Source organism: Sciurus carolinensis, chromosome 7, assembly GCF_902686445.1.
Source record: "Sciurus carolinensis chromosome 7, mSciCar1.2, whole genome shotgun sequence".
Classification (NCBI taxonomy): domain Eukaryota; kingdom Metazoa; phylum Chordata; class Mammalia; order Rodentia; family Sciuridae; genus Sciurus; species Sciurus carolinensis.
Genome location: NC_062219.1, coordinates 61,890,512 through 61,913,783, shown reverse-complemented (window position 1 = coordinate 61,913,783; position 23,272 = coordinate 61,890,512). Strand labels below are relative to the sequence as shown.

Below are 23,272 nucleotides of genomic sequence, written 5' to 3'. Positions count from 1 at the left end.
TTCTCAGCCCAGAAGTTAAAAGCTAGAAGCACCTGGAACAATATATACCAAGCTCTGAAAGAAAATGGATGCCAACCAAGAATCTTATATCCAGCAAAACTAACCTTCAGATTTGTTGATGAAATAAAATCCTTCCACAATAAACAAAAGTTAAAAGAATTTATGAATAGAAAGCCTGCACTACAGAACATTCTCAGAAAAATATTCCATGAACAGGAAATGAAAAACATCAATGAAAGTCAGCAAAGGGAGGAACTACACTAAAGGAAAAGCCAATCAAAGGAGAAACCAAGTCAAGTTAAAAACCAAAAGTTAAGCCAAAATGACTGGGAATACAAATCCTATCTCAATAATAACCCTGAATGTTCAATGGCCTCAACTCATTAATCAAAACACATAGGCTGGCGGATTGGATTTTTTTAAAAGTCCCAACAATATGCTACCTTCAAGAGACTCATCTCATAGGAAACAATATCCACAGACTGAAGGTGAAAGAATGGGAAAAAAACTTATCACACACACGAACTCAGTAAGCAGGGTTTTCTACCCTCATATCAGATGAAGTGGATTTCAAGCCCAAGTTAGTCAGAAGGGATAAGGAAAGACATTTTATACTGCTTAAGGGAACCATAAATCAGCAAGACATAACAATCATTAATATTTATGCCCCAAACAATGGAGCATGTATGTAAGTCAGACAAACCCTTCTCAATTTCAGGAATCAAACAGACCACAACACAATAATACTGGATGACTTTAACACACTTCTCTCACCACTGGATAGATCTTCCAAATAAAAATTAAACAAAGAAACTATAGAATTAAATAATACAACGACGATTTAGACTTAACGGACATAGAATGTTTCATTCATCATTGAGTGAATAGAGTTTGTTCTCAGCAACACATGGATCCTTCACTAAAATAGACCATACGGTATGCCAGTAAGCAACTTTCAGCTAATACAAAAAAATAGAAATACTATCCTGCATTCTATCAGATCATAATGGAATGAAACTAGAAATCAACATTAAAATAAAAAATAGAAGCTACTCCAACACCTGGAGACTAAACAGCATGCTACTGAATAATGAATGGATAAAAGAAAAAATCAAGGAGAAGGAAATAAAAAATACTCGGAGATAAATGAGAACAGTCATACAACATATCAAAATTTCTGGATGTTATGAAGGCAGTACTAAGAGGAAAGTTCACTGCATTGAGCTCATACATTAAAAGAATAAAAAGTCAACAAATAAATGACCTAACTTTACATCTCACAGCCCTAGAAAAAGAAGAAAAAAAATCAACAACAAAAGCAGCAGAGGACAGAAAATAATTAAAATAAAAACTGAATTCAATTAAATTGAAACAAGAGAAACAATTCAAAATATTGACAAAACAAAAAGCTGGTTCTTTGAAAAAATAGATTGATTAACCCTTAGCCAAGCTAACAAAGAGAAAGAGAAAGAAAACTCAAATTACTAAAATTTCATGATGAAAAAGGAAATATCGCAATGGATACTACTAAAATACAGAAGATAATTAGAAACTATTTGAAAATGTATAATCAAAATAGAAAAAGTTGAAGACATTGACAAAGTTTTAAAGACATATGATCTACCCAATCTGATGCAGGAGGACACACACAATTTAAACAGATCAAAATCAAGCAATGAAATAGAAGAAACCATTATAAGCCTACCAACCAAGAAAAGCTCAGGACCAGATGAATTCTCACCCAAGTTCTACAAGATCTTCAAAGAAGAATTAACATCAATATTCCTCAAATTATTCTATGAAACAGAAAAGGAACCCTTCCAAAGTCATTTTATGAGGCTATTATCACTCTAATACCCAAATCAGATAAAGACACATCAAGAAAAGAAAACTTCAAACCAATATCCCTGATGAACATAGATGCAAAAATTCTCAATAAAATTTTGGAAAATTGGGGCTGGGGATATAGCTCAGTTGGTAGAGTGCTTCCCTTGCAAGCACAAGGCCCTAGGTTAAATCCCCAGCACTGCAGAAATAAAAATAAAACATATTAAAAAGATAGTATACCATGATCAAATGGGGTTCATCCCTGGAATGCAAGGTTGGTTCAACATATGGAAATCAATAAATGTAATACATCACATCAGTAGACTTAAAGAGAAGAATCATATGATTATCTCAATAGATGCAGAAAAAGCATTTGACAAAATACAGCATCTCTTCATGTTCAAAACACTGGAAAAACTAGGGATAGTAGAAATATATCTCACACTGTAAAAAGCTTGCTATGCTAAACCCATGGCCAACATCATCCTAAAGGGAGAAAAACTGAAAGCATTACCTCTAAAAACTAGAACAAGACAGGGACGCCCTCTTTCACCACTTCTATTCAACATCATCCTTGAAACTCTAGCCAGAGCAATCAGACAGACACAAGAAATTAAAGGGATACAAAGAGGAAAAGAAGAACTCAAACTATCACCATTTGTAAATGACATGATTCTATATTTAGAAAATCCAAAAAATTCCACCAGAAAACTTCTAGAACTCATAAATGAATTCAGCAAAGTAGCAGGATATAAAATTAATACTCAAAAATCAGATTCATTTCTATACCTAAGCAACAAATCCACTGCAAGAGAAATTAGGACTACCCCATTCACAATAGCTTTAAAAAAAAAAAATACTTGTGAATCAATCTAACAAAAGACATGAAAGACCTCTACAATGAAAACTACAGAGCACTAAAGAAAGAAATTTAAGAAGACTTTAGAAGATGGAAAGATCTCCCATGGTCTTGGATGGGCAGAATTAGTATTGTCGAAATGGCCATACTATCAAAATCATTATACAGATTTAATGCAGTTCCTATTAAAATCCCAGTGACATTTTTCATAAGACTAGAAAAACAATACTGAATTTCATTTGGAAAAATAAAAGACCCAGAATAGCCAAGGCAATCTTAAGCAAGAAGAGTGAAACAGGAAGCATCAAAATACCAGACCTTAATCTATACTACAGAGCAATAGTAACAAAAACAGCATGGTATTGGCACCAAAATAGACATGTAGACCAATGGTACAAAACAGAAGACACAGAGACAAACCACATAAATTCAGTTATCTCATACTAGACAAAGGTACCAAAAACATACAGTGGAGAAAAGATACCCTCTTCAACAAATGGTGCTGGGAAAACTGGAAATCCATATGCAGCAAAATAAAATTAAACATCTATCTCTCATCCTGCACAAAAATCAACTCAAAAGTGGATCAAAGACTTAGGCACTACAACAAAGGCTCTGTGCCTAAAAGAAGAAAAAATAGGCCCAAATCTTCATCATGTCAGCTTAGGATCTAACTTCCTTAACAAGACTCCTAAAGTGCAAGACATAAATTTAACAATCAATAAATAGGATGGATTCAAACTAAAAAGCTTTGGAAACAATAACGTGAAGAAAGAGCCCACAGAATGGGGAAAAAATCTTTACCACACACACCTCAGATAGAGCACTAATCTCCAGGATATATAAGGAACTCAAAAAATTTAACAACAAAAAACACCATCAATAAATGGGCTAAGTAACTGAACAGATACTTCACAGAAGAAGAAATACAATCAATCAATGAGCATATGAAAAAATGTTCATCATCTCTTACAATTACAGAAAGGCAAATCAAAACTACTTTAAGATTTCATCTCACTCCAGTCAGAATAGCAATTACCAAAATACAAGCAATAATTAGTGTTCGTGAAGATGTGGGGGAAAGGTACACTCATGCATTGCCAGTGGGATTACAAATTGGTTCAATCACTTTGGAAAGCAGTATGAAGATTCCTAAGAAAACTTGGAATGGAACCACCACTTGACACAGTCATTCCACCCCAAGGTCTTAAAATCATCATACTTAAGAGATGCAGCCACATCAATGTTTATAGCAGCTCAAATCACAATAGCTAAGCTATGGAACCAACCTAGATGCCCTTCAAAAGATTAACTGAAGATGTGGTATGTATACATAATGGAATATTACTCAGCCTTAAAGAAGAATGAAATTATGCCACTTGCAGGTTAATGAATGGAACTAGAGAGTATCATGCTAAGCAAAATAAGCTAATCCCCCCAAACCAAAGGCTGAATGTTTTCTCTGATAAGTGAATGCTGTTCAATAGTAGGAGGTGGGTATCAAAGAATGAAAGAACTTTGGATTATGCAGAAGGGAGTGAGGGGATGGGGGGGCGGCAGGGATGGGAAGGATGGTAGAATGAGACAGACATTATTACCCTACATACATGTATGAAAAAAAATTTTTAAATACTAAAAAAAAAAAATAATATATATAATATATATAATTGTTAAATTTGAAATTATATATAAAATATATAATTGTTAAATTTGAAAACAATCAACAGATGGATTGAAGAACAGATTAGTCACAGCTAAAGAGAAAAGTAGTGACCTGAAAGAGAAAGCTAAAGAAATAATCTAGCATGCATTACAGATATTAGAGTGCTTGTCTAGCATGTAGAATGCCCTGAGGTCAATCCCAGCACAGCCAAATAAGTAAATAAAGAAAAGAAATAAAAAGTATATTTGGGCTCAGAGTGACCAAATTAGTTTGCTGACCCCTAATATAAGTCATTCTCTGAGCAAAATACTATTAGATTATAAATCAGAAACAAAATAATAAGATCTATAAACATATGTGATTATACTGTAAACAGTAAGAAACTGGTATGAAAACAAATGAAAAAAAGAACAGCTGGATTCTACTTCACACTGGACAATTTCAATCCAAAAAATCTGCAAATAAACTCCCTATCTAGCCAACTTTAGATATCGACTACCCATTGGGAATGAATTTAGGAGCACATTTGCAGAAATAAGATGATTCAGGAAGTTACAAATGAAATTTTCTAACAATGAGTAACATATTTCCTGAAGCATGAGGAAGAAAAAAAATGAAATCAGGAATTAGTGGACAGAATAGGGCAGAGATTTTCAAATTTTATTATGTATTAAAGTCACTTAGAGGGCTTTTTAAAACAAACTACTGAGCCCCACCACCCTACTCCTCACCCCAGTTTTCTGATTTGGCAGATCACACAGCACTGAGTTAGGGCATAAAAGTTTGCATTTTTAACAAGTTCAAAGAAGAAACAAAAACTCCAGGACCACACTCTGAGAACCACTGTTGTAGAGATGGTGTCCTTCATTCTTAAATCACCAATTTTGACCCTAGTCAATAATGAAAAAGAAATCCATATAGTAAGAAATCAGTAGTCAGAATTTATGTGCAGTATACTTCCTACCAGTCTCTAATAACTTGGTTCTGTGAGACAATTAAATTATACTGAAAGTATCTTGAATGGCCTTTTCCCTCAATTCTCACAAGGAATGTACACAGCTAGTATTATCTATAGAGAAATAAGGAGCTGGGCATAGTGGCACACACCTGTAATCCCAGCAACTCGGGAAGCTATGGCAGAAGATCACAAGATCAAGGCCAGTCCGGGCAACTTGGCAAGGCCCTGTCTCAAAAAAATTTTAAACAAAAAATTAAAAAAGGGCTGGGAATGTAGCTCAGAGGTAAAGAACCCCTAGGTTTAATTCCCAGAATACACAAACACAGAATAAGTAAGGCATACAATAAATCCTTAGGACACTAGAGTTTAAATTCTCTACCCACACTGAAAGGCTGCAAAGATGTATTCTAAAGCCTTCAAAGAAAGACACTGACACTAAACTGAAAATATTCTGCCTCAGAACCTACCCATTTACCACATAAATTAATGTTTTCAAAATATAACATCAGAACAAGAGACATGATATATGGAATATTCTGCCTCAGGCATGTTCTTATAAACAAATAGGTTACTTGGTTCCACTATTTCCATAATTTGACATATATCACAGTAATATCCTGAATCTCCTGTCCTTTTCTTTTAAAAAAGTAAGATTTCATTGATTTGTATTCTAATTCATAAATCTAGAAAATCATAACAAATCAGATAATACACTCAACCTCTGAGAAGAGATCTACTAGCAGGGCCTGGTAATGAGGTCACATTGTTACATACTCACTAAAAGGAAACTTTAAACAAGGTCCCTAATCTATTTAAATCACCACATATACCTCAAATTGTAAGTATCTTGCTGCAGTGCATGGCCCCAGAGTTTGACACATATCTCCTTTTTACAAGAAAAATGCACAACACGGCTATTAACACAAGTCAACTTTTCATCTGGAGTTTATCTGAAGAAAACTGTAACATGTTTCAAGTCTGGAGAGGGGGAAAAAAAAGCCACAGCTATGTAGAATACACTGAAAGACAGTATGTTGTGTCAACCTTTCATGGGTAATTTTAACTATTCATAATTCCTACTTAACAAGGTCACTTTAGATCCCATGTAATTCTTAAGCAAAAAGCAAGTGCTCTTGAACAGCTTCTGTTAAAGTCTGGATACAAGGTGGCTCCCAAAAGTTCCTGTGTTAATGCAGGAACTTTCAGAAGTAAAATGTAAGAGCTATAACCTAATCAGTCCATCCTACTTTGAGCGGACTTCCTGGATGATAACTATAAGGCATGGCTGGAGAAGGTAGGTCACTGAGGATATGTCCTTGAAGAGTTGTTCTTCCCTGTAGTCCCCTTTCCCTGCTTTCTCTGTCTGCTTCCTGGCCACCATGAGGTGAGGTGCTTTTCTCTGCCATGTCCATCGATCATGATGTTCTGCCTCATACCCTGGGCCCAGAACAATGGATTCTACTATGAATAAACTAATTCTTCTGAAACCATGATCCCCAAACAAACTCCCCGCCTCCCAAGCTGTTCTTGGGTATTTTGGTCACAATGATGCAAAGCTAACTAAAACAGTTCCCATTCAGGCTAGAAAACACATTGGAGCATGGAGAATAGAGGAAGCATAGAAAAGATAATTCAATACCTATGTATGCACTTTTCATGTAATACAAAACATATAATGATTTGTTAAAAAAAAAAAAACTGTATGGGGCTATTATTCTCTTAATTTACTCAACTAATTATGTGTAACTCTAAGTTTCCTACCCAAAGATTGGGGGAAGTGGGGAAGCCTTGACAAGCATATTACCACATATCAGTCTTTATATTACAGAAGATCCCCTACAGTTATAGTAATATTTCTTTTAACAAAGCATAAGAAAATCATTTTCTTTAAATGACTTTAGGAAAACAATTGGCTAGAGTATTTCAGCTTCATATGAGGACAAGACGAGTCAGAAAGAACATCTCACAAAGAACAAATAATTACTCAAATAACTCTCAAGAAAACCTGGAGCAGACCCACTACACATGTGCTTATTTTAAAACTGTCCACATCAGTCTAGTGGAAAAGGACCTGAAACAGATTATATCTAAAATGCATAATTCTCATTCCAAAGATTCAAAGAACATATGCCTGGTCCTTAATAAGCCCTGAAAAACTTATCTGAATCAAAACTCTGAATGTATCTCAAGAGATACATTCTTAATAGCAAATGAAAACTCTAGTGATGCTCTAGAATCAGCCTTAGATGTTGAGAAGAAAAGGGTTTTCCTGACCTTATACATCAGTCTTCTGTGTCACAATTACATAGAGCAACATTCCTTTCCTGAAGCATCTGAAAATTTGGCTCATTTTTACATTCAATCAGTGTTATTTATTCCAAATTTTTAAAAAATTAGCAAAGGCCTTAATCTTTCATTATAAATAGGTCTAATATTGACACCATGTAAGAGGCTGACGCACAGTTGGTGATAAAGAATGAAATATCTACCTCTGCCTCTCAAATATAGGTAACTGGAAGCTAAATTTTCATAAATCAGGACTCAAATCAATCTACACAGTAAACAAGAAACAGAAAAACAGAAAGAACTGACAGGGCATTACAAATTAGAATCCTCCCTTCCCCTCTCAGCTTCCTGGTGCTATGCCCTGAGCTGCTTTCCTCCTCCATACCCTTCCTCCATGACATTCTGCCTCACCTCCAGCCCAGAACAACGGAGTCAGCTGTTTATGGACTGAGACCTCTGAAACTGTGAGCCCCAATTTAACTTTTCCTCCTCTAAAATTGTTTTTGCCAGGATTTTTTGGTCACAGCAGTGAAAAAGAGAATTAAAACATACTTGATCTTTCTTAAAGGATGTAGCATATAACCTAAAATTACATGACATTCTAGTACATATTCAATGTTTATGATGTGATTTATTATAACCTAATCATATGAACAGGGTACTCTCTTCCCTCTGTTATATCAGTCAGAAATGTGCCGTGACAAATACAGTCCATAGAAATATTTTCTCTGTGCCTTGTTCTCAGCTGACATACCACTTTCCTATCATACTCCATCTAGTTACAGCTTCCTAAACTGAAAGATGTTTGAAAGGGTCAAGACCATTTTCCTCATTGTTTCCCACATTTTTAAATTCCAAGACATTTTTCTTTGCAATGAATTATAAATAATAAAACTTGGGGGCAAAAACAGGTTTTGTGGTTGGGGTTGGGATTGAGCAATAGAGTGCTTGCCTGTGAGGCTCTGGGTTCAATCCTCAGTGGCACGTAAAAATAAATATATAAAATAAAGGTATTATGTCCATCTACAACTAAAAAAATTAAAAAAACAAAAAGAATTTTTAAATTTTTAAAAAATTGAATCACTGAAAGAATCAACATGCTTTAAAAAAGTATCAAACATTAGGAAAATATTTTTAAATTCACCTTTTTTTGTTTGTTTGTTTGTTTTTTAGTGCCAAGGAGTGAACCCAGGGGCACTTAAGTACTGAGCCATATCCCTAGCTCTTTTTATTTTGAGAGAGGGTCTAGTTAAGTTATGTAGGGCCTGGCTAAGTTGCTGAGGCTGGCTTTGAACTTGCGATCCTCCTGCCTCAGTCTCCCAAATTGCTAGGATTATAAGTGTGTGCCACTGCTCCTGGCCTAAATTCACATTTTGATGTTTTAAAAATTACAGAATGAGGCTTTCACAAATTTCTAAACAGTAATGTCATGTATCTCTCTAAAGGTAGCAGGTTAACTTTTTTTTTATGGAGAAGATATTATGAAAATCGTAACTGACAAAACAACTTTTTAATAAAAATATCTAAACTTTTTAATAAAAATAAATTACTAATTCAATGTATGTTGCATTCTGATCTTAAAAATACTTCTAGAAAAATTATCTGCACTATCTAAAGTCAGTAAGTTATCACACCTAAGCACTCCTCTCCATGAATGACTTCTAAACAGCTGAAGACATCTGTCATCCTACTCCAAGTTTTTTCCTCACCACATCGGTCAATTCCATTTCTATCAATCCCCCTCAGTATGCCTTGATTTATATCCCATTGCACAGAAAAATGTAGAAACATACATGAAAATCTCATACACCAGCTTCAAGGACTGAGAGGAAAGGAGTGAAGTGACAAAAGGAAAAATATAATTGCTATTTAAAAAAAAAAAAAAGAATGCTCCAATGCAAATAAAGGAACAGACTGATAACGGCAGCTTAAATTTTTTTTTTTTTTTTTTTTTTTTTTTTTGCTAACTTTAATGTTTCCTCAAGGACAGGCATCCCAGGTCTTACAAATCTTCATGTGTCCCTGGTTTGTATACTCTTCTACATTCACTTCATACTTTAAAGTACGTAGGCACAGCAACATCAGTTTTTTAAAGTAACGCCCCTTCCTAATCTTCATTTATATGTGATTTCACTATCAGGATTACACTTTCAAAAAACCCAAACACTGATAATACACTTTTTTTTTGTTTGTTTGTTTTTTTGGTAGTGCTGGGGATTGAACTCAGGGCCTTGTGTAGTGCTTGCTAGGCAAGCACTCTACCAACTAAGCTATATCCCCAGCTCTGACAATATACTTTTGCACTCATTCTCACACCAAGAATCATACAAATCTTTCCTCTAAACTATAGATGCCAGATTTAGCAAATAAAAATACAAAATATAGAGATTAATTTGAATTTCAGGTAAAGAACTTTTTTTGGAAAATTTTAAAATGCTACATTTTTTATATTTCCTAATATTTTAGTAAGTAAATATGTATTTGTTGTTCACCTGAAATTTAAATTTAACTCCATATTCTCTATTCTATCTCAAGATAGTAATCCAACCAAGGAAAGCTATAATTTAAATCTCACAACAATCTAAAAAAGGTGTTATGAAAATGTTCTTTATTCCACTTTTTATCTAGCACTGATCTAAGAAAATGCATCTGATGATAATTTTATCAATGAGTTTGTTAATTGATTCAAGAAAAAATTACTTAAGTACTAAGAATACAGTGATACAGAGATACTGCCTTGAAACTATCCCCTCTTTCCTTATCTGTAATATTTTTTCCCCATTAAATCATTCCCCAAACATAAGAATACACTGTAGTGGTTTCCATATTTTAAAAACCTCTGCTCTATCCTCTTCATTTACCACTTCACTTTTCTGCTTCCTATCTATAGCAAAAATTCCATTCCAATAAGCTTTTTCCTTTATTATTCCAGCTATTAAGGTCACAAATAGCCTTAGCATTGCTAACTCCAATGTTATTTCTCAGTTATTACAGGTATGGTGGCATATGCCTATAATCTCAAAGATTCCGGAGGTTTAGGCAGGAAGATCCCAAGTTTGAAGACAACCTCAGCAACTTAATGAGACCCTGTTTCAAAATTAAAAGGAATGGGGATGTAACTCAATGAACCACTCCTGGGTTCAATCACCAGAACCCCACACCCCAAAGAAGAAACATGTTTGGTATTTGTCCTGAGTTTCCAGCAAAGAGCACCTAAAACCCTTGGAATTTCCTGAGTTGGAGAAGTCTCGTCTTACATTCGTTCATAGCAAGTCCTTTTTGATCATACCTCAGTTTATGCTAATAAAATGACAGGTTGGGCCAGTAACCAAAAAGACTAAGTGATTAGAGGGCTCGGATTTTCGGCACCACCCACTAGTCTCTGGGAGGAGCAGGTGGAGAGGCTGTAGATGAAACTCTATAAAATAAATACCTGAAGAAGAAACGATGAATTTTCAGGTTGGTAAAACCACCTACCAGCTTGTAGGTAGCACGCCCCAACTCCAAAAGGGACAGAAACTCCTTGAGTTGGGTCCCTTCTAGACTTTGCACCAGGCATTCTTCATCTGTCTCCTCTACAATATCCTTTATAATAAATAGATACAAATAAAGTGTTTCCCTGAGTTCTTTGAGTCACTCTTGCAAATTTTTTTAACTCATGCAACACATAATGGGAACCCTGGATTTATAGCAAATGAGTCAGATGCTTAGAAGGCCCAGACTTGTGATGGCATCTGAAGTGGGGCTAGTTTTACGGACCTTTAACTTATAGGATCTGAGGATAAGTCCAGATAGATAGTTGCAGAATTAAATTTAACTGTAGGACATACATAGCAAGTATCCAAGAATTGGTCAATGAGGTTTAAAAAAAATGCACATATGGTGTCAGAAGTATTCTGTAATTCTGTAAAGAAATGTTGTGGTGCTTCACAATTTTCTATCAAGTTTCTACATATGAACAAGAATGGTTCTCTTCCTTTTATTTTAAAATAATTCTTTTTTGGCTTTTGGGGTTTTTTTTTTTTTTTTGGTTTTTGGTTTTCTGTTTTGGTACTGGCAGAATGAACCCAGAAGGGTTTAAACATTGACCCACAACCCCATCCCTTTTTATTTTTTTATTTTGAGACAGGGTCTCACTAATTTTCTTAGGGCTTCGCTAAGTTGCAGAGGCTGGCTTTGAACTTCAGATCCTCCTGCCTCAACCTCCTGAACCACTGCATACCTGTTAGAATAATTCTTCTTTAAAACCTCAGTAACACTGCTGCTCTCTCATCTGGATTATCTTCAAAGGCCCCAAAGAATGTTCTATGTTTTTAATTGATCCCTTAAATGCGCCTCCTTGTTCATTAAGGTACATCACATAGGCCTTCCTTCCAATGATATAACAATATCAACAATATCAACTCCTTCTGGAGATGCCACATAGACAATTCCCTCGTTTCCTTCAGGTCTTTATTCAAATATCTTAACAGAGAAGACTGTCTTAGTCATCCTATTCAAATAATACCACCCTCCTTGATCATTCTCTTGAACCCAACCCACTTTACTCCACAGCATTTATCATATGACTCACTTTCCATGCTTATGTCAGCTTTACCCAACAGACTATGAGCCTAGCTCCCTACAATACCCAAAACACTTAACAGTGTCTAGGGTATAGTAGATCCTCAAAAAATACTTGTATAATGGATGGAGGAATTGACAGAAAGCATAAAGGAAAGACAAAATTGCCACAAAAAAAAAAAAGGGCAGTATTTTACTTAGGTTCCTATACATCTATTTATATCATCTTCAAAGCCTCAAAAATATTTTTTCACAAAAATTTGATTATTTAATATTAAGAAATAAAATGTTTTACAGAGTAGTAAATTTCCTTGAACATGGAAGAAAAGATTTTATGCCTTTCCCAAAAATCGAACATGTTGTGGTTTATTCAATTCATGATGCCATTCCTCCAAAGAACTCAAAATTGTACATGTAGATGCTTAATTCCAAAATTAATATTTAGGCAAGCATTTTTAAATCTCAAACTAATAAAGCAGAAAAGAAAAAGTAAGGTTAAAAGAAAAGTCAATAATTGCTAAACCCTAGGAGACAGATGGGCTGGGGATAAATCACAGTAGATGAATGTAGCAACAGCTGTCACTCATTTCACCGGTATTTCCTAACTGGTATGTCTACTACACCATGCTGGGTAGACCAAGCTAGCAAAAATCAATCTAGTGCCTATCCTTGTAAATACTGCAGGAAAAATTACCCACAGATTTGTGTGAAGACAGCAGAAGGTGCAGGAGCACAGGACTCACAAGGAATAAATGAGGGAAAAGGTCTATAACAGAGATTGTTAATAGTAGGAGGCCAAAAAGACCAGAAAAATCCAGAATTGTGGAGTCATCAAAACAAAGAGAAGAGAAAGTCTTAAAAAAGAGGCAGTAGTTAACCATGCGAAATGCTATAAGATAAGAGGTCAAATACCCATTGGATTTAGCATTTCAGCAATGTTCTTCTAATGTTCTGTTTTAATAAATAATGTATGAACACATTAGTTCTGAATAACTGGAGTTACATCAGCCACTCATCAAACTTCTTAATAATGCACTCATTTTCTTTCCAAGCTGGTGATCAGATTCAAAAAATGACAAGGCCTTGCCTCAGGTCAATACACTGAAGAGTCCTACAAGGCCAGGAACCTCACACTGATCTTCAAGAGTGCAGAAGTAGTATATTTTTTGCTTTTTCCCAGTACCTTGTGTGGTTATTGGCCTGTGCTTAGGAACTCAATAAATATTTGTTGGGTGATGTGTATTCACAGCATCAAACCATAAAGCTGCCCAAAAGTGATTTTTAGGTTATTTCTTACCACTCCAATCCTCAGCATACAGATAATGCTAATATCATGGCAAAGTTTCCTTCACTCATTGAAGAATGTTCAGTAAGACTCCCTAGTGCTAAAGGTACTACTCAAAAGCAGGCTTCATTTTAGAAAATACATTCACACTGGAAAAGATGTACAATTATTTTTGTAAATTGAGTTATCAGCCCCAAATTAATTTCTTCTTTAATATCGCTTATGTAGAATGTCATAATTAAGTTGGTGTGTTTACTTCTATTTATGATTAAGAGAAGAATTTAACATTTTTACATAATTCCATCTAATTAACCTAAAGGGCATTCTATTCACTTTTTAAAAAAAGTAAATGAAATATTCCCAAGTAGAGGACTTATTTCCACAGTAAGCATGAATTTCCTCTCTTAAAAAAAAAGGAATTTGCACTTTCTCTCATGGAATTCTATATATCATATTTATTAGCTACCCATAACTGAATACCTAGCCATTATTAATTAAAAATGACCTAACAAAGCTTTGAAAATGGTGGAAAACATTAGCAACTGCTTCTCTTCTCCACAATCCTGAGGAAAGTTATTTTGCCTCTTTTGAAGTTCAGGTTTAGTGAGACAGATAGTATCCAAAAGTAAGTTGAGTTCATAGGTTTAAAGTAGAATTTTCCCAAAATACAAACTGTTCATAATCACTGGGGAGTTTCTTGAAAATTCATATTTCTTAGACACCATCCCTAGAAATTCTGATTCAATAGTTTAAAAGACAATCTTTGGTCTAGGGATTAAAAAAGTAGGTATAAACTTTTCCTTCTTCATATATAAATATTCACCAATCCCACAATTATCTTATTAAAATACATCTGAAGATTTCTTAATGCTAACTGTAAATTTCTTACTTATTACTAGGATTTTTAATTATGTGCCTCTCTAAATTTCAACCTAACTTTCCATGTTACTATAAACCTCTGGTCATGAATGTAATTCCTAAGAATACTTATTGGAGAATTAATCACAGAAGCTGAGGAAAACTAGCCAAAATATACCAAAACCAGCATGATAAATGATACTCAATCTTGATTTAAAAAGGTCCCCAAGAGTAAAGTCTAGTTAAATAAAAATGAGGAGGGGCATAGTAGACATAGTAGAGGTAAAACAAAAATAAGGAAAACTAAGTTCAGATGCCATTTTTTGCTTCATGGTAGAAAAATCAGCCAATCTCTCTATTATCAATTTTCTCATCAATAAAAAGGGTTTACAAAATGACTTTTAATGCCCCTTTCAGACTGCAAAATCTTACTAAATAGAATGCTCAAACATGAATTAAACTGTATTATCTCTGAATCAAGAGTTAGAGATGGCATAGAAATAAGAAAACTTGATAGTGAATAGATAGAAAAATGAAACAGCAGCTTTATATTCATTTCTTCATCCACTTGTAAAATGTAGGACTTCAATGTGAAATGTGATGGTACTTTTTGTTTTGTGGTACCTGGGATTGCTCTACCACTGAGCTACAACCCCAGCCCTTTTTATTTTGAGACAGTCTTGCTAAATTACCAAGGCTGCCTGGAACTTGTGATTTTCTGCCTTGGCCTCCTGAATAGCTGGGATTACAGGTGCACACCACCAAGCACAGCCTGAAAATTATTTTATATAGTACTTTCAATATTTTTGTTCATGACACTTGTTTGTGGAATTTTCCACTTAAGATGGAAAAGTTTCAGATTTTTTGATTTGGGGATTAGGGATCTTCAACATGCATCTCCTCCTTGGTAATCCTGTACTTTCTCTATCAATAAATGCTGTTCTTGCTAAAATTTCAATTTCAAGTAGACATCTCAAAGTTGAAAACTATACCACCTTATATCATGACATATTTAGTACTGAAAGAATTTATGCCAACTCTCTCAAGGAAGGTGTTACCAAGTAATACATTTACTTAAGTCAATAAAGACATGTCTGAGAAATATGCTTTATGCAGAGAACTCATGAATCACAAGTAATTAACTTATGGGAAATTAATCAGACCAATATACAGAATGGAAAAATAATGACTTGGGGGGGCGCTGGGTACTGAACTCGGGGGCACTTGACCACTGAGCCAGCCCTATTTTGTATTTTATTTACAAAGTCTCACTGTGTTGTTTAGTGCCTCGCTTTTGCTAAGGCTGTCGTTAAACTCAACACCCCCCTGCCTCATCCTCCTGCCACAGCCTCCCAAGCTGCTGGGATTACAAGTGTGGGAATAAAGACTTTTAAAGGCATGTATACCGTCTTTTTAACCAAAGACAATATTAAGTCAGGCTGTTCAAGTAAAATGTCTGTTTCTCTTTAAATGCCAATTACACATAAACATCTACAATAGTTTATTCTTGTAAAAAAAAAAGTCTTGCCTTGATCAACTAGATATCCATGGTATGAAAAAGAATCCTAGTCAAGATTTTCTCTTAAAAGGGTGCCACACTATACAAAGTTCCATGAGCACAGACTGCATCTATTTGCTAGGTTTGCACAGTCTTGGTACATATGAAGACATGAATGACAAAAAAAAAAAAAAAAAAAAAAAAAACTGACAGAGCTCAAGAAAGCTAAGTTATAAAAAAACTAAGTCACTTTAAGACAAAGATTATTTAGCCTACACTTAACTGTCATCTCTAGGGATCATTTTCTTCATGCAAGACTAATATATAGCCATCATTAAAAATAAAAGATATATAACATGGACTGAAGCATAATCCACACCAGAATCAAAAGCTTAATTCTCAACTTTTGTGAACATTCTTTCTGTGAAAATTAAAAAAAGAAAAGTAGGAAACATAAAATCTGGTTATGGAGATATCTACTATTCAATCTAACCTTAACTTTTGGAAAGACAGACTGAAAACAGATTATCAATTTGAATGGCACATGTGATACCATTTATGTCAAACTTTTAACTGTCACTAAAATTACTTTTCTTTTAAACCAAAGAATAACAAATACCGGAGAACACTGAATTCCATTAATAAGTTAATTTATGATATGTAATCTATCTTTAAAAACCACCCTCCTACCCATGTCACCTCCTTGCACACACATACACGTTTACTTGTTTCGAAACGTCATTCTAGATCTCTTAAGTGCTAAATTCATCCACAATTCGCCATAGTCAACTCCCAACCCAGTCTGTTCACTTTTCTTTGTGTGTGCGTGCCAGGAGGGATATACCAGGAGGCAGATTTTCCTCCCAAAATCTACCCAAAGGAAACTGTCACCACGGCTTTGTAACCAAAATATAATAATAATAATGAAAACAAATTACCCCCGCACATGACACATGAATAACCCCAAGTGGCCACGTTGTGGCCTTTACACCTGGGAAGTAAGTAGCTCCGGTTCTCTTCAGATCCCCACCCCCACCTACAAACTACAGGGCTGAGCCGGGATAGGTCCAGGCAGATGCGTCCCAGGCTGAGAGAGGGGTGACAGCTCAGGGCTTGCCCGGGCTGACGCAGGCCGGCCCAGGGGTCTTGCGGTCCCGCACCCGCGCGTCCCCCGCCGCTGCACCCTGCTCCTCCTCCCACCCACTCCTCCACCTCCTCACCTCTCGGCCACGCTCACGCGGTTCCCATCACTCCGCCTGCTCCTGCCTCCGCGCTTCCCTCCCTTTCGGTTTTATTTCTACTTCCCACTCCTGGTGGGGAGCGGAGGGCCGTGACGAGGATGCCGGTGGGCAGCTGCGCGCCCCTCTCCTCCACGTCTCCCGCAGGCCTTTCTGGGGTCACTCCCAGTCACCCCGCACCATGCGCGAGGGCTGCCCCACCGCGGGACAGACGCACAGACCCGGCAAGGAGTGACGGCGCTGAGCCGGCGCGGGCCTACACGTCACCCGCCCGCACCGGCGCCAACGTCGACACGTCGTCTCTGCTGCCCTCCGCCCCCGCCCGCGTACGCGCGCCACCGCCCCTCCTCCCCGCCTCCCGCCCGCGCGGCCTCGAGGAGTAGAGGCCCGAGGCCGCGCTCCGCGCGGGTGCGCGCTCCCGCCTGCACCAGGCCAACGCGGCCATCTGCTCTCTACGTGTGAGTCTTCCCCTGGAATTGCTTCATTTTGCCATGTCTCCCGACCGCCCATCTCTGATGAATGCACGGAGGGAATAATGCCTATTGCAGGTGAAAGAACAGCAATACGAATGAAGAACTGGGTTAATTGCCACCGTGGTCATAAACCAGAGCCCTCGGACTACTGGACACTTTACACAAGGTTCTCTGGTCTCAAGTCCCTCTTCCCCTAACTTGTGGATTCTCAGCTCAGTACTTCTAAAGTTACCTCTGCCACTCAATTCATTGGTCAGGGACCTCTGCCAAAAACAAAAGCCCAAAGATGCCTTAGCTCAGTTGAAAATACAGGTAATGATTTTAAACTGATGTAAAGAACTGTGCGGTGTATGTGTGTAGAGTTCTGGACTAAACAGCAAGGACCCAGAGATGATATGAGTGAATGTGTTGTGATTCTCTTACTGCAATTCGCCTTCTTCCTATGGTATTGTGTCCTGGTGCCTAGTTGAACTCTCTTATAGAGAAGCAACCAATAAAGATCCAAATATACTCTTCACTTGCCAGACCACATCTGAAGTCCTGTATTCAGTTGTAGATTAAGCATTTTAAGAAGAAATCAGTCAAGTTGGAATTATTTGAGATAAGTGAAAAATCATGAAAATAACTAGAAGTCATTGATGGAATTTCAGAGGATTCCCCTAGAAGAGAGAAAGCTACAGGATTATCTCCAAATACAAAAAGAACCATCATGTGAATTACATTTGTTTCATGTAAAGTTCAAGGAAACAGATTTCAGATTTGGAGAAGATCCTTTTCTAGCACAAGCAAAGGAAGTATACATACCTTAACATGTGTGAATACCTCCACCACTAGATTTGTCTTTCTGCCTCCAGATAAACCAAATGCTCATTTACTAGGGACTTGTTGCAGAAGAGTCACATGTCAAGAGAAGAATTAGTTGATAGTTTTGTTAAAGTCATTTCCAACCTTGATATTTAATGAGTACCTTGTGAGGAGACAATTTACCTTATAAAACAAATGTATCGAAAAGCAAATAATGAAAGGATGGCACATGATAATGGGCAGGTGCTTGACAGATAGGTCCCATCAGAGTTCCAGAAGGTTAAGGGAAAAGAAAGTAGGAAACAGACTACCTAGAACTTCTCCTATTCAAAATTGATACTGGGAATGTGACTTGTTTAAATTGAGGCTACCAATAAGTGCAAAATATATTTTGCATTTTGAACACTTGGTAGGAAAACAAATGCAAAACATCTTAATTTTTATACAGGTTACATGTTAAAATAATATTTGGTACATATCAGTTCAAATAAAACATTAAAATTAATTTCATCAGTTTATTTTTCACTTTTTAAATATAACTCCTGAAAAACTTAAAATTACATAGGTGGTTTGTATTATATTTCTTTTAGGAATTCTAGTAGAAAATATATTTCATTGATCTCTTGATCTCTAAAAACTGTATTTGGCCTGTTTTTAGGCCTAGGAGTGTATCCCAAATGTTAATGAAAAGCCACTCTAATGAAGATGGACCCTCATACAGAGGAGAAAGATGTTCCAGAAACTGTTGGGCTTTGCTTATGATTAAACAAGACTGCAGATATATTACTGATAATGAGTAACCAATTTGTCTATAATGGTAGGTCCTTTTTATTAATATTCTTTTGATATCTGGTTAACATATTAAATGTGCATAATGATAGGGATCAGTGTATTTCACATACAGGGTATACCAATCACATCCAGACCTCTTTAATTACTATTCTACATTAAGGTCAACTATTTTTAGCTTTTGCCTATGAGAGAGAATATGTAGCTTGTCTGGATAATTTCACCTAAAATAATATCTTCCATATCCATTCATTTTGTTGCAAATAAAAGGATTTCAGTTTCTCGATGACTGAATAATATTCTAGGGTGCATATAAGCTATATTTTTAAACATCCATCTGTTGATAGACACCTAAACTGATTCCATATCTTAACTGTTATGAATATGGACATAATAAATATAAATGTGAAATATCCGTTGGTGTGTTGATTTTCTTTTGGATATATGCCCCAAAATAGAATAACTGAATCACATGGTAGATACATTTTTTATTAATTTATTTTTTCGCAGTTCTGGGGTTTGAACCCAGGGCCTTGTGCTTGACAAGCAAGTACTCTACGAACTGAGCTATATCCCCAACCCCATTTTTTAATATTTCTATAAATTTCCATACTCTTCTGTATAATCACTGTGCCAGTTTCCATTCCCATCAATAGAGTGTAAGAGTTGCTTTACCTCACATCCTCATAGTATTTGTTATTTTGGGGTTTCTGAGAATAGAAATTCTAACTACTATGTGATAATATCTCATTGTGGTTTTGATTTGCAATTCCCTGATAGCTAGTAATATTAAGCATTTCTCATACATTTGTTGGCCATCCATATTTCTTCTCTTGAGAGATGTTTGTTCAGATCACCAACTTTTTAATTGAATTGCTAAGGGTTTATGTTAAGTTTTTTGAGTGCCTTACATATTCCTGATGTTAACCTCTGTTAGATGAATAGTTGGCAAATATTTTCTCCTGTTCTGAGGTTCTTTCTTTACTCTGTTGATTGTTTCCTTTGCAGTGCATCACCTTTTCAATTTGATGTAATCCCACTTATTCATTTTTGCTTTCATTTCCTGTCCTTTTGGGGTCCTATCCACAAAATCATTGTACCATTGGTTCAAACTGTTTCACCTATCTTCTAATAATTTCACAGTGTCAGTCTTACCTTTAGATATTTGATCAATTCTGAGTTGCTTTTTATACAATATGAGAGGGATCAAATTTCAATGTTCTGCATGTGGATGTTCAATTTTCCTAGCACTGTTTGCTTGTTTGTTTTTTGAACTCAGAGCCTTGCACATTATAGGCAAGTGCTCTACCACTGAATTACATCACCAGTTCTTTTTATTTTTTGAGAGAGAGTCTTGCTAAATTGTCCAGGCTGATCTCAAACTTCCAATCCTCCTGTCTCAGCCTCCAAGCTAGCAATAGTTAATAACTAGCAATAGTATAGAGAAAGTGAAAGCTTTTATGTTGGTAACACAGAGTAAAGTCATTTTTTTTTTCTGGTATTCAGGGAAAGCATCCTGAGAACTTGCTCCTTGACTATTCATCCTAAAATAAAACAAAGTCTGGTATTTGGCATTCCTGACCCTGCCCTATATATCCCAGTTTTTTATTTACAATTACTACATAGGAGAGAAAACTGGCAGACATCCTACTCACTAAAGGCAAACTGTATCAACTACCAGTTATTCATAAACACCAGATGAAGAATTATTAGGAAAATCTGCATTATAAAAAAGAAAGACAATGGAAAACAAACTTTAAAAAAAGCAAATATAATTCATGAAATAAAAAAGAACATTTGGAAGAATTCCAATTCATATACTCTGGTATTTGGAACATGTTGTATCTGTAATATATGAACAAGTTACTTTGAAAAAAGGAGCAGAAATGAAGAGTTCTTTTTTATACTGTAAGTACTGGGATTACTTAATTTTAAAAATTAAAGTACTAAATATTAAATCAAAGAAATCTTCTAGATGATAGCATACATAGACACAGGTAGAAAATGTGAGAGAAAAGATTAACCAAAGACAGCCTATCTAACAGATATAACATTCAAAATGGAATAAGAAAATCATGTTTGTTCTTGTTTTTTTTTTTTAATATAGAAGAAAATTAGTTTTCAGACTGAGGATATTCACAAGGTACCAAAAAGTAGATGAAAAAAGATTCATAATTGGAGACATTATGGTGTTATCATCATCATCATCACCATCATCATCACCATTGTCATTAATCCCAAAAGTTTTTAAACATAAAGGACATGTTACAACAAAGGATGAGGATCAGTACTTTCAGTAACAATGGATAGTAGATGACAATTACAGAATATTTTCAAAGTTTTAATGACAGATATTCTTCAGTCTAAAATTCTGTACTTGTTCAAATTATCAATTAACTATGACAGCAAAATAATATTATTTTCAAATTAGAAAGAACATAGAACATTTTCCTCCTGGTGATTTTTAGAAGATTACTAAACCATATACTCCAGGACAAGAAGGACAAATGTGGGGCTCAGGAAAAAAATGTACCAGCCTTAGAAAAAGGCAAAAGAACAACTGTGCAGCAAGTCTAGAGAGCAAGCAGTATAGATGAGAGCAAGAACAGAAAAGTAGGGCAATACAGGGAGAAAACAATAGGGTCCAGAAAAAAAATTTATCTATGTATTTGTTTTTAGATAGAAAATAATTAAAATATTGACTGTAGAAGTAAAGAATCTATAAGAAAGAGATGAGTTAAATAAGGAAATCATGAGGTGAAGGCAGACAAGGATACACTGAAGATAATGAGTGAAACTATTCTTAATTTGGCAAAAGAATGCCTATGAGACTAGAAGGAAGACATAGTGGATGCTTGAAAATACAGGAAAGTTTAAGGTACTGATGAATATATAGCTATAAATATTTTAAAGTTAAATATGCAATATGAAAGTATATTTCCTTGTAAACAATTATGAATTGTTTAGTACATATTTTAAGCTACTTCTTAGAAGGTAGTATAACAAGTTAAATTTTCATTGAAATAAAATACAGACAAAAGCCAACTTCAAGGATTCAGTCGTAGGTTAGGTTTCGAAAAGCAACACCACTCACAGTCAACACAAATATATGAAATGAAAGCTAAAAGTACACTGTTCTCAATTGGTATCCAATTGGTGGCCCCAAAGTCAGATGATATGCCATGATAAGTGTGAGTATGCATGTGAATATGTGTTTGTGTGTGAGAACGGGACTTGTTGAAGGAAAGAAGATTGGGAATAATCACTTTAATCATTTTTTTTTTTTTTTTTTTTTTTTTTTTTTTTAGCCATTTACTATCAAACTTGGAGCCAGGCACAATGGTACACACCTGTAATCCTAGCAGCTTGGGAGGCTGAGGCAGGAGGAACACAAGTTCAAAGTCAACCTCAGCAGCTTAGTGAGGCCCTAAGCAACTCAGCAAGACCCTATCTCAAAATTAAAAAATAAAAAGGGCTGGGAATGTGGCTCAGTGGTTAAGTGCCCCTGGGTTCAATTCCTGGTTAAAAACAAAACAAAACAAAGTTGGATTTGATGTTTTTATACAAACAAATAATCCACCAAAGTGTGAGTCTGAAACATATTTATTCTTTAAATCGTTGTTTGGGAAAGAAAAAACAATTCCTTGGCAACTATTGCCATTCCATAATTCTCCCAATGGAAAAGCTAGAATATTTGTCAGGTTATATAATGTGATTCAAAATAACAGCTTAAACATGAGAATTGTCTTCTCATATAACAAATTAGTGATGTGTAATCCCAAAATGATAAACTCACAGTCTCTGTTTAGTCATCTAGGGACCCAGGCACCTTCTCTAATTACCCTGTCATTCCCAGGGTGTTATTGTCACATAATAGTCAACTTTCAACCATGTTTCCAAGAAGTCCAAAGGAAGAGGAGGAAAAAAGTGGTGTGCCTTTGGAATCTTAAGTTGAAAGTATACCGATCACTTACTATTCAACCATGTAAGGACCGTAAGGCTTTAGCATACTCTTTACCAATCTTGAAGAGAGAACATGAGGACTCAACGGAGAGGTTTTGGACATCTTATTATTTACTCACTCCTTGGAAAAGTGGGCCAGGATACAATGGAGGGCTGTGCTATGCCTACATATTAGAGGAATATATAAGCTAGGTTGCCCCTGCAAAGG

General features: G+C 35.7%; 1 protein-coding gene across 4 annotated transcripts in view; it reads right to left on the bottom strand.

Annotated features, from left to right (window-relative positions):
• The window catches only part of Ascc3 (activating signal cointegrator 1 complex subunit 3), a 404,873-nt gene extending 387,581 nt beyond the window's left edge, over positions 1-17,292 (bottom strand). For 3 of the 4 annotated variants that reach the window (XM_047557710.1, XM_047557711.1, XM_047557712.1), the window contains exon 1: positions 17,018-17,292. The gene's annotated coding sequence lies outside the window, so the exon portion shown is untranslated. The remainder of the gene's footprint in view (positions 1-17,017) is intronic. The other variant, XM_047557708.1, reaches the window with a different exon arrangement.
• Positions 17,293-23,272: the final 5,980 nt, after the last annotated feature.